This window comes from Chinchilla lanigera, unplaced genomic scaffold (assembly GCF_000276665.1).
Source record: "Chinchilla lanigera isolate Chin_1 unplaced genomic scaffold, ChiLan1.0 scaffold00012, whole genome shotgun sequence".
Classification (NCBI taxonomy): Eukaryota; Metazoa; Chordata; class Mammalia; order Rodentia; family Chinchillidae; genus Chinchilla; species Chinchilla lanigera.
Genome location: NW_004955413.1, coordinates 2799807 through 2809591, shown reverse-complemented (window position 1 = coordinate 2809591; position 9785 = coordinate 2799807). Strand labels below are relative to the sequence as shown.

At 53.4% G+C, this 9785-nt stretch overlaps 1 long non-coding RNA gene across 2 annotated transcripts; it reads right to left on the bottom strand.

The window, feature by feature from the left end:
• Nucleotides 1-307: 307 nt before the first annotated feature.
• On the bottom strand, nt 308-7338 carry LOC102008079. 2 transcript variants are annotated; one of them, XR_260052.1, is made up of 5 exons: nt 6658-7338; nt 5920-6024; nt 4746-4930; nt 2635-3983; nt 308-2341 (listed from the first exon to the last, which is right to left on the bottom strand). It is a non-coding gene; the product is annotated as an uncharacterized LOC102008079 (long non-coding RNA). The 2 variants fall into 2 exon arrangements; XR_001233052.1 differs by having other exon boundaries at nt 5920-7338.
• Between the last annotated feature and the right edge of the window lie 2447 nt (nt 7339-9785).

Sequence of the window (9785 nt, the reverse complement as noted above, 5' to 3'; positions counted from 1 at the left end):
TGTGTACATGTGTGTGTGTTTGAAAACAAGTACAGTATTTAAATATGTACACATGGCCCTTTTCTTTGACCTCTTCACACAGACACACACACACACACACATACAACTGTACAAATACATAAATGCCCCTGCAGAGTTGGGTATGGCAGCACACCCCTAGGAGGCTGAGACAGGCAGATTGCAAGTTCGAGCAGAGCTAGAGTAGCTTAATGACTCAGCAAGACCTTGTCTCAAAATAAAGAATAAAAAGGGCTGAGGATATAGTTTAGTGTGAAGACCCCAGATTCAACCCCTAGTACCACAGGTCAATAAAAACAAGACAAACAAGAAAAGCCTATCCGTGGGACTGGGAACAAAAATATATACAGAGATGCAGCCACACCAGAAATCAAAGACTCGTGCTCATTCATGGGTATACTCAGCCCCACTTTCTCACGGCAAGGTTAGATATCAAATCATCGACCCTTTTACTGCCAGACCTGTTCTTCACAAAGCTCATGACTGCTAGCCACAGAATCCAAGGGCCAAAGCCTTGTTTGCTGAGATGCTGTCAAGTGAGGGGACCCCGTGAGGGGCTGATGTCTAATGGAGGAAAGAGATGAAGAAACAGTCACACGTCGACACGCAAAGCGCCTTGGCAGGTGTGAGCATGGGAGATGGGTCCATTTCTCCTCCTGAACTCTGGGGAGGTGGCAGTTCTCTCCTTCCTTTGCTGGGGGAAATGCAGTCCCTTGGGAGTCTGCTTCATTCGCACAGGTGGGCTGGGAGCCACGCTGTCCTCTGCCTGTGTCTCCATGAAGACAGCTCTGCTAGTCTTAGGCTCCAGCTTGTCCGCTCAGTTACCTTCTCCTGCTCGTTCTTCAGGTGCATCTGGAGGGAAGTTGTGAAAGGCAGAGGCAGCTGTGGGTGGACAGGAGGAGGCCATGCTACACCAGCCAGGGAAGGGGCACTTGGTGAGTAAATGTAGGGGTTGCAGGCAGAGACAGCCACAAACTGACCCTGGGAAAAAGCAAGCTTGGGGTTGGGGGGTAGGGGAAAGCAGTCACAGCAGAGCTGAGGAAGGAGAAGGATCCTCCTCCGGCTCCTCTGGTCTTGGCCAAGGTCAAGCCTCCAACAGCCCATGAAGAGGAAGCACCTCAAAGCCCAACCCAGGAGTCTAAGCATCAGTCATGCCATGCTGGGACCAAAACGCCCAGTTCATCCCAGACCTCTGAGGGATACCTCAGGCTGCCACAGCATCTGGCAAAAATGATTCCCAAGCTACAAAGCTCTGGGATCCCTGTGGCCCCACAGTGTTCACAGAGTCACAGGCTATGAGTGTTCAGAGGTCACCTCGCTGAGCTCTTCACTCCACAGGTGACGAGACTGAGGCCTGAGCATGAAAGTCACTTGCTCAGAGTCCCACACATTGGGGGGGAATGAGGGTGGCTCCAGGATTGGAGAAGAAGGGTAGTGATGTTATCGGATGGGGGGATTAGGGACCAGCAGTGTTTCCCAAGTCCTCATCTGTCCTGATCAGTGAACTGGTCAGGACAATTGGTGGATGTGAAAGATTCCATTTATTTTAGGGTAGAAATAAGAAAAAGGACAAGAAGCACAAAGGAAGTGCTCAGGGAGAAAAGGGTGCCTTGAAAGGAAAAGAGAAGATGCTTCTGCATGCACAGGGGCTGCTCTGGGAGCAAGAGGTCACAAGTCAGATGCTGCCGTCTTTCTGCATCTTAGTAGCTGATCCAGGAGGCTCCACTTCGTCCCAAGCAGGAAGACTGATACCAGGTGCCAGGTTCCTGTGTTTTCATGTCAGAAGATTGGTACTGGGTACAGCGCTCAGCTTGACCCCCCATCAGGCTTGGGTGCTGCTGTTCTGTGTCTGTGGTTAATAAGACTTCTCATTTGTAACCGACTGCTCCAGCCACGTTGCCACACCCAGCCTCCTGCTACTGGGAGACCCTCACAAGTTAGAGGATTTAAGAAAGACCCAGGGATGGGAAGTGCTCATATGTGGTCAGACAGCAAGTCCCAGGGAGCCAATCCATAGCACAGGAGACGTGGACCAAAGAATTAAGCACCTTGCCAGGAATGTTGGCATATGCCTGTAATCCCAGCACTCGGGAGATTGAAGCAAGAGGATTGCTGTGAGTTCGAGGTCAACCTGGGCTATAAAGTAAGTTCAACCCCTCACTGAACTACATAGCAAGGCCCTGCCCAGAAAGAATTAAGCATCTTGATGAAGGTGGGGTGGGTGGGTGAGATGGAGGCAGACAAGTGCAGCTGGCCTAGCAGTTGCTTCGGTTTTCTGTTTTGTGTCTTGGTCCTTCAAGCTGCTGAGAGCAACCTGCAAATACTATGAAGAAAAGAAGAAATTCTCAGGTCTCATGCTGAGGATTTCTGGCATAACCACTTGAGGAGGCTCATGATGGCGGCAGGGAAGCAGGACGCTGAGGGAATGGGTTTGCAACGCCCCCTGTACTGTGTCTCCCAGCAGCCACCTGCTCACCCCAGGGATGGGTGTCCGGGAGCTCTGAGGAGCAAGAGATAAGTGGGGGCAAGGCTGGGTCTCAGGACCTCACAAAGGGGCACTGAAGGGGCAGGACAGGTGTATGCATCCACAGGCCGGCACAGAGGTGCATCGCTTACCTTGACACCAGGGCCCCATCGAGCTGTGGCCGCCAGATGAACAGCACCGTTCTGTGGTGGCAGACATGAGGAAGGTGAGCCAGGCTGGCTTCGTGTGTGAGAAAAAGAAGACCTGAAGAAGAAGGGGTGGTGTCAACGCTTGGGCCTTCTTACCCTGAATTCTTCTTCTGGAGCTCAGCTGATATCTTCTAGGTGCACCAGGTGACTTTGCCCATTTTATTGAAGGAGAGACTCAAATGAAAGGAGGGCAACGACAGTACACATACGTTTTGCATGAACTATTTGTATGTGCCAGTGTGTGTATCAAAAATCATTTAAAAACTGCATAATGGATGCAAGTTATGGTCCTATTATCTTCATTTTACAAATGGAGAAATTGAGGCGCCAAAAGGTTAAGTAACATGCCCAAAGACACACTCCTAGTAGGTAGCCAGATGGTACTGTTAGCATCCTGGTTTCAGAGACCATGCTCTGCGCAGTATCCTGTCCTTTCTGGGAAGAAAATGCTCAGCAAGAGGCTGATCAGACAAGGCCCCTGCTTTCATTGCTACCGCACCACTGCGATCCTGATCCAGCCCCTGGGTCCTGCGAGCCCTCTGACTCACAAGCAGGGTTCCTTCCCCTCGTAGACACATGAAGATATCTTTTGCTGTCTGATGACCCTTGCCACACAATAGGGCTTTTACAGTGTGTTCAGTTTTCCATTTTAACTTCATCCATAACCCGGTTCCTGGTAGAGTTAATGAGGACATATGTACAGGTCCTGGGACCAAACCTGGGGTTCCCTGGGAGGCTGTGGCAGTGAGATGCTACCCTAGTGCCACAGCAGCCTCCAGGGCCAGGCTCTGGGACGGAGGCCATGGAAGAGTTTTTCACCTGGCGAGTCTAACACTGCCCCAAACTCGGCTGCCCTGCCGGTGGGTGAGGATCTTACTTGGCCTGGTCCTGCAGGAGCCTATGGGAAGCGCTACTGGTGCACGCCCGCCACCTGCTGGTCACGTAGGGGAAGTTCACTCAGGCTGTGGTCTCTCCACCTATCGATCCGATTAAGCTCTGGCTGTTCCCACAATGGCTACTTTTCCTTAGGCTGCTCCCCAGTAAGCCTGAAGCTCCTGGCGCAATCACAAAAGAACTCTCCAAATACGTCCAGCCCCATCCTGAGCCCAGGAGGATCTCGTTTGTTGTCCATGAGCTTGTGAATTTCAAACCTGCTCCCAGGGATGGCTGTGCTGGCCCATAAACCATCCTTCAAGTCATACTTAGCTCATCCCTCAGACTCCACATCAGTGCCTGGGGACCTGTCAGACCTCAGCTCTTTGATGTGAGGAAGCCTTGTGTTCCGCTTGCAGCTGAAACAGAACAGAACAATAACAAAGCAGTTACGGCTCATGCGTGCCAATCAGTACTAAACATACAGTATCAACTTGCGTCATCAAACTCAGCCTCCTCTCCAGTTTCCATTCACATGGTAGGAATGGTTACTCCCATTTCATGGATAAGAACATAGAGGCCCAGGAATTCTAAGTACTTCATGGCAAGTAACTGGAGAGCTAAGATCCCAAGGCAGGTCTGAAGCTGTCCAACGCCAAAGCCCACGCCTATCCAGCCAGCTCAGCGATTCCCATCAGAAGGCTCTGGGGAGCCACATTGCAGTGCTTCTCACCCATGCCACTCCTCATCCCGGGCTCACTCCAGTGGGGTCCGCAGCTGGCAAGAGCAGCTACTGTCACCAGTGCAGGGACCATGAACTACAAGGGAAGGAGCTGCTTATAAAGCCCGCCCCACCGCAGCGAGGACTGACGCCCAGGGCCTGTGCCGCTGACGTCAAACTCAATCACGCTCTGGACACTGCCCCACTCTCCAAGCCCAGGGACTCTTGGTGAGCATACCAGCCACATCAACCTTCATGGCTGGATTGGAGGCTGGGATCCGCACACAACTTGTTGGTTTCTGATTATTTTTTTTAATGCAGACAAATACAGACTACAAACATGGCGCACTCTCGGTACCTCCAATGGGTACGGCCCTAAGGTGCTGAGGGGTTGGGGTGAACTACTCATGACTCCCAGGGAGCTCAGAGCCTCACTGAGGATGTGGAAAGTCATCCTAACCTTTAAAGTTGGTGCCACGGAAGAACAGAAAGTGTTCCGGAAGTCAGCAGAGACTGAAGAGCAAAGAGGCCTTCAGCAAACAGAGGGAAGGGATGGTTCCACAGCAGGTGGAGAAGGCATGGTGCTTGGAGCTGGCTCCTTAGTTCCTGAGCTAGTGAGGAGCCCAGGGGACTGGGTGGCAGTTCCTACCCCAGGGAACAAGAGAGAGGGTTATAAGGGTTAACTGGCCCTTGGAGGCTGTTGTAAGGAGCTTGGATGTCATCATCTGTTGGTCTTTGGACAAGAGTGTGTTGAATAATATCAAGTACTTCTCCAGGACATCAGTCACAGTGGACTTGAGGAGAGATGTTCCGCCCCAGGCTGAGAGTGGAAGCCTGTAACAAGAACTAGACAGATCTTAGGAGGGAAACAGCCTGGCCTCGGGGTTTGCAAAGATCTGACACTGACCTGAATCTGAAGGATATGCAGGCGTGGGAGGAGGCAGGGAGGAGGGCAGCTCTGGGAGGAACATGCTGTGAGCCCAGACCTGGGGCCTAGGGGTATAGCCCGCAGAGGCTGGAGGATGTGGGCAGTGGTGTTTGGTGAGAGCCCCGGGCCAGTGGGAACTGTGGAGAGCTCCGGTGCCACTGAGTTATGTCACCCCCTGTGGCTGGATCAGTGCTGTTGTGAAGGTCCCATGAGCACATCCTCCTGAAGCACTTGGAGCAGTAGCTTTCCTGCCGCCTGCTGGTCCCCGGAGCGCCCCAGCTGCTGCCTGCCTACACCCAGCTGTTTATACCCATCAGCCCTCATGCCACAATGTGAGCAGCCTGGCACAAAACCCATGCTCATTTTCTGCTGGCTGAGTGACTGCTCAGTGCCTCAGGAGGAACCCGGGTGTAGGGGCTGGGGGAGCTAGGCAGAGGGTCACAGAGCCCGGAAGACAATGGGGTGCAGAGTTCTGGGTGTGAGGAATAATGCACTCCACTCTCTCCTTCTGCTGTGCTGACCTCTGCTCTTCCATGAAGGAGATGCAGAATGGACATTACTAAGGCGAATGGGATAGCCGAAGAGGGACCAGAGTCCCTGCTCCAGCTCAGACCCCTCCAAGGCCTCCAAGCTTTCTGAGTCACAAGCTCATGGTTTTGTCTACCCTGGGCACTCCAAGAAGGAACAGACTCCTCACCAGCCTTACCTCATGGAGCATACAGCTTGGGAAACACCAAGCCAAGCTGTGGGGAGGAAGGGGTCCCGCTGCCTCTGAGGGTGCCATGGAGATGAAACGAGAGCCCATCAGCACCTGGAGAAGACGGATGAGGAGACTTCAGAGAAGCCAAGGTAAGGATGACAGCCAGCTGCTCCCCACCACCCACGCCCTCCCCTCACCCAGCTCCAAGGCCTGCTCATCCCCACGGCTCATCCCCGAAAGGCCGACATCAAGGCTGGGCTGATGGACAAGTGACATTCCCACTGCTGGACACCATTGCCTACCCCTGAAAGCCTGGTGCATATTCCTGGACTTCCATGGTCCTGGCCATCAGGAGCACTGATACACAGAAGCAGGATTTCTACCCCCACCACTGCTTCCCTCTGGGGTCTAAGAAACCCGGCTTCCTCAGTGCCCCTAGCACAAGCACTAGCCTTGCTGCCTCCCGCCATTCTTGCCTTTGGACGTTGGCTGAGTGCTCGCGTGCACCTTTGGGAGACTCCATGGGCCATCCTCAGTGTGGGCACTTGGGATTCCCAGCCCCCGTGGCCCGCGGGTTGCCGGGACCGGAGACAGGGCTGTGGGGGCTGTGCATCATGCAGGTGATCTCCTGCATCCCCTTTCCTCCCCTCTCTCCTTCTGCACAGCCAGCTCTTTCTGAGCACACCGGCTTCCCCCGCCCGCCACCGAGCCCAGCCACCTCCAGTCCTCCAGTGAGTCACTCACCCCTGGGGCTCCTCCTGGGCTCTTCCGCACGGCCTGCTGGTGACGAGCTGAGCTGGCCATTGCTGGTCAGTGGTGGCTCTCTGGGAAGGCTCCCCCGGCTCCAGGCCCAGGGCTGACCTAGGGCAGTCCTTCCCTCCAGGAAGCTCTCTACTCCTGTGCTCTGTGCTCAGATCTGCAGTGAGCCCCGCCCTCCACACACACCCACACACACAGTGACCCGAGACGGAGGCCGATGTTCACATCCTCCCTGCACTGGGCACCTCACCATTCTCACAGCCCAAGGGACAGAGAGAGCAAGACTCTTCTGAGGCAGGAGGAGGGAGGACACTCGCAGGACAAGGGTGCTGGAGTCATCTCCAAGAGGGCCAAGGGAAACTCAGGTGCCAGTGCCATGGTGAGGGGAGAGATGCACAGCTCCTTCCCCTAGTGTCCCGTGACCTGTGGCCCACACTCTGCCCTCACAGCACAAGGCTGCTATCAGAGAAGCAGGCAGGCGAGGCAGGGGGCAGCTCAGGCCTCTCCCATTCCTCCAGCTCAGGCCTCGCCCTCTTGTCTCAGTGCAAGTCCTCCTCCTTCTGCCCTCTGTCCCGCACAGCTGAGTTAAGTCTCTCTATGTCTCTGCTTCTCCCTCTCTCTCCCTCTCTCTCTCCCTCTCCATTCTTTCTTCTTTTCCTTTAGTTTGTTTTGGTAGTGAGGATGGAACCCAGGGCCTTCACCCCGAGCTACATCCCCAGCCCTTTTTTATCTTTAAGACTGAGTCTCCCTAAGTTGGTCAATTTCCCAGGCTGGCCTTGAACTTGCGATCTTCCTGCCTCGGGCTCCAAGAGCTCAGGGATTACAGACACGAGCTGCCTCACCTGCTTCATTGGCTTTAACCTGCTGAATCTCCACACTTTAGCTCTCCACTCACACAGAGTCTAAAGGAGTATTGGAGTAGCAGGGAGCCCCAGACAGGCAATGCTTTTCCTGCCATCCCCCTCTGTCAACCTAGCATGAAGAGCTTCAAATGGCCGTTTGCCCAAATAACTTCCCTTTCCCCTCCTTCTAAGATATGAGGGGAAAGAACCAAATCTAGATCCAGATTGCTGAACGGAGTCTGGGCAGTCTGTGCCATAGGTCTCATTTCAGCGCCCAAAGGGCAGCTCCTGGATCCAGACTCTTTAGAATCCTCTGCCTCATTTCTCCTTCTGACAAGATGGCACACCATGGTCTGTGCAGACTTGTAAAAGTCCAAGTATACTTAAACCCTACATTGTCTGCTCAGTGCCAAGAGGATTAAGAGCCGTGAAGACCCAGCAAAAGTAAAAGGTGCTTAGGACACGGTGGCCCACGCACACTTGGTGTTGTGTACACCCATTTGTACTCGTGCCTGCACACTCTCACCCTGCTTTGACACTGTGTAGGAAAGGTGCCTGTTAGAGTCAGAAGACAAGGCCTTGGTCTCATTCTCCAACAGAATCAAGTCAGAGCTATTCTCGCGGGACTCCCAGGGTGCCGTTGCTCCAGCAGACCCTCCCTGTGCAAGATCTACGCGCTCTTGGATACACCCGTCCCCCTCAACTCTCCGGGGTTCCCCCTCCACTGCGTGCTCCACGTCAGCTGCGTCCTCAGCCTCCAAGGCCCCTCTGCGCGTTCCTCCTCAATCCCAAGGCAGACACTGTCTGTACCGAGGACTTCAGGCTGAGAGTGTGATCTTCCAAAGCCAGCTGCACACTCAGGGAAAAAGGACCCCACACTCCACTCATCAGACTGGTGGGGCAGCAGCAAGCTACAGGAGTCGACGCGTGAGGACTGAACTCTCCAGCTCATGTTTCAGCTGTCTCCACCCTCCAGCTCCTGGGCAGGACCTGACACTATGATGCCCATGACTTGGTCAGTGCCTGGAAGGCTGGTCAGTCATAAGAGTGGAGCTGTAAGCTTCAGACAAGATGACTGCTGCCTGGGGATCGAGTGTCCTTTCCCAGAGCTCAGCCAGCCATCTGCTGTAAGGGACCCATCACTCAGCACCCACTAACCCCAATCCAATGTCTTTTGGGCTTAGAGAGCTGTTTGCCCATCAGCCTGTATAACTGTAAAGTGAGGTTGTGATCAGATGCCACCATAGAGTCTGCCTTCCCTGAGCAAAGCAATAAAAGGCACAAGAAACACATACGCACACACGAATGCGCACATACACGCACCCACACACCTTGCTCAACCCTCAGGATCACAGGACTCTGGCTGCAGCTTGTGGGAAATTCTTTCTGCCACCCTGGGGTCCTGAGGTGAGAAGGAACCCCTTGTGAGGGCCACTGGCTGGAAGCTGCAGGTGCAAAGCCCTGCACTACAAGGAGCAGTGCACACAGATGCCCACAACCTACCGACAGCTATTGCTTATTAGGTCCGGTCTGTGCACCGAGGACCAGTCTCCACTCACACACCCCAGTGCCTCTCGTCCTCAAGAAAACACAGCATACTGACACCTCCTCTACCATGAGGAAACTGAGGTGCAGAAACACTGTGAATAAGTAGCTGGGCCAGAAGTCGGGAGAGTGGTCAGCTCCCTATACTCATTTGAACAGAAGAAACTAACTCTCTCTCTCTCTCTCTCTCTCCTTCTCTCTCTCTCTCTCTCTGGAGAGTCATCCCAGGGCCTTTACACTGAGCTACATCTATACATCCCTGACCCTTTTTATTTTGAGACAGGATCTTGCTCAGTTTCCCAGATTGGGCTAGGGCTTGCCATCTTCCTGGCTCAGCCTCCCGGACTGCTCAAATTACAGATGAGACACACTAAGCCTGGCTTTGTTTCATTATTGTTCTAAATTGCTTCAAAGTTTTTAGAGAGCAACACGGTTATCAAATAGAGTAAAATTTTAGAGAGTAGCGCGGTTATCCAATAAACAGACACCTATGTGTACGAACATCTTTCGCACGTCCTAAGTAGAGCAGATTTCAGGCGCAACTCTGGGCAGCTATTTCCTAACCCGAGGAACTCACTCCTAAGTAGAATCTTTCAGAAAACCAGGTGAGACGAATGAGTGCGCGCGTGCACACATATTTATTTATTTATTTGTTTATTTATTTATTTAGGCGGGGAGGGGTGGGGTTCTGGAACCGGGAATCAAACTCAGGACCTCGCGCTTGCC